Source organism: Globicephala melas, chromosome 1 (genome assembly GCF_963455315.2).
Source record: "Globicephala melas chromosome 1, mGloMel1.2, whole genome shotgun sequence".
In the NCBI taxonomy this organism is placed as follows: Eukaryota; Metazoa; Chordata; class Mammalia; order Artiodactyla; family Delphinidae; genus Globicephala; species Globicephala melas.
Genome location: NC_083314.1, coordinates 60,282,597 through 60,287,702, shown reverse-complemented (window position 1 = coordinate 60,287,702; position 5,106 = coordinate 60,282,597). Strand labels below are relative to the sequence as shown.

Sequence of the window (5,106 nt, the reverse complement as noted above, 5' to 3'; positions counted from 1 at the left end):
ATGTAAAAGAATGAAATTAGAACACTCCTTAACACCATACACAAAAGTAAACTTGAAATGGATTCAAAACCTAAATGTAAGACCAGACACTATAAAACTCTTAGAGGAAAACATAGGAAGAACACTCTTTGACATAAAACACAGCAAGATCTTTTTTGACCCACCTCCTAGAGTAATGGAAATAAAAACAAAAATAAATAAATGGGACCTAATGAAACTTAAAAGCTTTTGCAAAGCAAATGAAACTACAAACAAGATGAAAAGACAACCCTTATAATGGGAGAAAATATTTGCAAATGAATCAATGGACAAAGGGTTAATCTCCAAAATATATAAACAGCTCATGCAGCTCAATATTAAAGAAATATACAACCCAATCCAAAAATGGGCAGAAGACCTAAATAGACATTTCTCCAAAGAAGACATACAGATGGCCAAGAAGCACATGAAAAACCGCTCAACATCATTAATTATTAGAGAAATTCAAATCAAAACTACAATGAGGTATCACCTCATGCCAGTTAGAATGGGCATCATCAGCAAATGTACAAACAACAAATGCTGGAGAGGGTGTGGAGAAAAGGGAACCCTCTTGCACTTTTGGTGGGAATGTAAATTGATACAGCCACTATGGAGAACAGTATGGAGGTTCCTTAAAAAACTAAAAATAGAACTACCATACGACCCAGCAATCCCACTACTGGGCATATACCCTGAGAAAACCATAATTCAAAAAGAGTCATGTACCAAAATGTTCATTGCAGCTGTATTTACAATAGCCAGGACATGGAAGCAACCTAAGTGTCCATCAACAGATGAATGGATAAAGATGTGGCACATATATACAATGGAATATTACTCAGCCATAAAAAGAAACAAAATTGAGTTATTTATAGTGAGGTGGATGGACCTAGAGTCTGTCATACAGAGTGATGTAAGTCAGAAAGAGAAAAACAAATACCGTATGCTGACACACATATATAGAATCTAAGGAAAAAAAAAAAAGGTTATGAAGTACCTAGGGGTAAGACTGGAATAAAGACATAGACCTATTGGAGCATGGACTTGAGGATATGGGGAGGGGGAAGGGTAAGCTGTGACAAAGTGAGACAGTGACATGGACATATATACACTACCAAACATAAAATAGATAGCTAATGGGAAGCAGCTGCATAACACAGGAAAATCAGCTAGGTGGTTTGTGACCACTTAGAGGGGTGGGATAGGGAGGGGGGAGGAAGGGAGACGCAAGAAGGAAGAGCTATTGGAACATATGTATATGTATAACTGATTCACTTTGTTATAAAGCAGAAACTAACACACCATTGTAAAGCAATTATACTCCAATAAAGATGTTAAAAACAAAAAGAAAACAACAAAAAGACACAGGCACCCCAATGTTCATTGCAGCACTATTTACAACAACCAGGTCATGGAAGTAACCTAAATACCTATCAACAGACGAATGGATAAAGAAGATGTGGTACATACATACAATGGAATATTACTCAGACATAAAATGAATGAAATTGGGTCATTTGTAGAGACATGGATGCATCTAGAGACTGTCATACAGAGTGAAGTAAGTCAGAAAAAGAAAAACAAATACCGTATATTAACGCATATATGTGGAACTTAGAAAAATGATACAGATGAACCGGTTCACAGGGTAGAAATAGAGACACATATATAGAAAACAAACATAAGGACACCAAGGGGGGAAAGTGGCGGGGGGTGGTGGTGGAATGAACTGGGAGTTTGGGACTGACATATATACACTAATATGTACAAAATAGATAACTAATAAGAACTTGCTGTATAAAAAAATAAATAAAATAAAATTCACACACAAAAAAAGTGAAAAGATTCTGAGAATGGGACAGGACCCAATCCCTTAATGGCTAAATAAATTATGATTCTCAAAGTAATTAATTAATAAAAATGGATGTGAAATCTACAAAAAAGAGCGATATGCATTTAATCGCTGTTTATATAGTGAAGGGATGGGATGGCACATACAGACGCAGATGAAACTCTACATTTTGTAAATGTAGAGTTGTAGGATATTCTAAATGGAAAAACTGACACTGACAATTGTTTACAGGAAGCAAAGGTTAAGAAAAATGTTGAAGAATATCTACTCTTAAAAAGAGAGAAGTATTATACAACACAAAAATTAGACCTAGAGATTCGAAAAATGCTCATTTTACTGTTTTAAAAGAAAAACAAAAAAATAATAGGCACAGAGTGTAGACCAATTAAAACTGAGGCAGCTGTAACAAAAATGGAACACAGTACAGTGATTTGAGCCCTTAAAGGAAATGACTAATTAAAATGAAATTTCGCAAGTCTACATGTCTATAATAATATATAAATGCACAAAATATTAAAAATACGAAGTCTGGATCTTTCCCCTTAGGTTTGTAATAAACTGTCAAACTTCTGCTTAATATAGTTGCTTTTATAAGCCTTCTGATTAGTAAAGCATGCTATGCAGGTACATGCATGTTAGAATTTTACCATGAGAATTATAGTTCTCATCTCAAACTAATGACTTGCCTGTTACCCATATTTATATATATTTCTTTTCCATTATAACACACTTAAGACCTTTCTAGTGGTACATTTTAATCAACATATATAAAACAGAATCTTGATTTTTAAAATGAACCTTTTTAGTACTGTAACATGATGGGTTTAATTGAACAGTTGGAACATAATATGGTAACATTAAACTGTTTAAACTAATTCACAGCTGTAGGAAAATGTTTGATTTTTAAAATACAACCAAGATGAGACTGTAGAGTTATGAGCAGTAAAATATTAGAGAACAGTGAATGAATAAATAAAATGCTTTTCCATCAGTGGCCATTCATTATTTTGCTTTTAGGAACCGGGAAGAAATTGTTTTCTTTGAGTTTCAAATGTTCTGGTAACTCTAGTCGTTTCTTGGCTTCCTCAATATCACCTTGAATTGCTGAATCAAAGAATCAAAGTTCTCTTCTGGTCTGAGGTGGCCAACAATGGCCACATTAAGAATTTCCCCATAGAAGTCCTCTTTGAAAGTATGCATGATATGAGTTTCCCTGGACTTTTTTGTATTCTTGTAGTATGGGTTCCATCCTATGCTCACCACCGTCTTACGGACGACTCCACTTCCAACACCGGCCCAACCATGATAAATGCCAGTGGATACATCAGCTGGAATATTATCTACTACTTGTTCAGGAAACTTAGCTGTAGGGATGCCCGGCTGCTTGGAGCCGCGACCGAAGCCCCGCACCACTTGGCCGCGGCAGAAGTACGGCAGGTGCCTCATGACGTCTTCCGCTCGGGGTGCGGGCTGCGGTCCAGTCCGCGCGTCCGGCGGCGTCGCCGTCGAGGCGGTGCCCGGACCCCCCGGACCAGCCGGGGGATACGGGCTGGAGCTGTGCCGGCCGGCCGGCCCGGCGAGCACACGGGCTCACAGCCGGCCGAGCCGCGCGGACCACACGCTGCGGCGAGACCCTCACGCCGCTGACCGAACGGAAGGTGCCGGGCGCCGCAGAGGCTGCATCTGGGCTCCGGAACGCCGGCGATCGCGGAAGTAAGTCAGGAGTGTGTTTTATGCTTTGTGGCTTCCTTCAGTTTGTTCCAGGAACAAAGTAGGTGATTAATGATACCTTGTTGGAGTAACAGTCAACATTAAATGCACAACAGCACAGATGTGTGAGATTATGGATTTAGAACAAGCAATGGCGCCATTCTGGGAAGGGCTGAGCCTGATACCCTGCCCCAATAATCCACTCATCCACATCTTTCCATCTTTTTCTCTCCGTCTGCAAGGACTTTTATCAAGGCTTACCTACGCATGTGGAGAACTAAGCCTGCCTTCTCTCTGAATTTCTGGGAAGTCCTTCTCCAACTTGAACTGTGCTGTTTTACACTGTGAGAGATTTTCAATTCCTTTTTCCTGGGAGCAATGGGCAGAACTAATTTGCATGACATTCTGCGGTCTCGGTAGGGGACAGGCAGGTATGACTCAGAGCCTGTTTGATTTCCAAAACGTCTTTCCGAGGGGTTATGGCTAATGAGCTCACCTTTGAGTCTGCCAACAAAAGAGGCCCAAGGAGACACCCAGGTTAGTTGAAATCCACCAGTCTCAGAGAGGGAAGATGTGGCACACCAGCACGGCTTATGAGTGCCTGCCAAGCAACCTTATAAACAGGAAACGCTGACTCTGAGAAACTAGCTTCACCGCTTCAGTCCAGCTTATCACCAGCTAATCCCACAAGTAACTCTTAGTGGGAATAACCAGGAAAAACAAGGGTCATAAAGTCTGTATTCATGAAATTTTAATCTGTGTTAGCATCAGTCTTAGGGCTCTACTTTTATTTATTCATCAAATATTTGTTGTATCGGGGATGCATCAAACAAAAATCACTGCCCTCCCACCCCCCTAGAACTCATATGCTGTTATAAGACTCAAAAAGCATCCAAATTCATACAGAGTTACACCAGTTTACCAACCTGAGCCCCTTTGCCCCTCAGCCCCCAGTCTCTTCAGGGCTTAGTTAACTAGGCTCTATCTCATGTGCAACAAATACTTAGCCCTGTTTTGCTGCTCAGATATTGATTTCAATATGGTTGAAAAGGTCATAAAAACACCAAAATTCACATTCTGGTCATTAGTGCGGTAACACACTTTCTGAACATGTGCCAATTGTGACTCGTGTGTTTTCCAACTCCCTCATCATTAGTGAGTAGCTCTGTAAAGGATGAAATTGATGATTACCTAATGATTCTGGGGAAAGAGCAGGAGATAGCATTAACCCCCCTCAAAACCACAGCAGCATCATCATACCATGCCTCTTAATAGAACTACACAATTTTCAAAGTACATTTACTCATGTTTTCAATAATGGATTGCTTAGAGCTTTGGTAGGTTTTCCCAATAAAAACTGAAAACCAACTAGAAATCCAGATTAATTTTAAAACATATGTCTTGGATGTCCACTATGTGTAAAACACCTTGCCAGGCACTAAAAACCTACAAATGAACCAAAGAGGCAGGACCCCTGCCCTCATGAGAGTGAAAACAAAGACGTGGAGTACTGAGGGAGCCAG

General features: G+C 39.9%; 1 pseudogene; it reads right to left on the bottom strand.

Moving 5' to 3' along the window:
* Positions 1-2,729: 2,729 nt before the first annotated feature.
* Positions 2,730-3,496, bottom strand: LOC115863079 (riboflavin kinase pseudogene; annotated as a pseudogene).
* Positions 3,497-5,106: the final 1,610 nt, after the last annotated feature.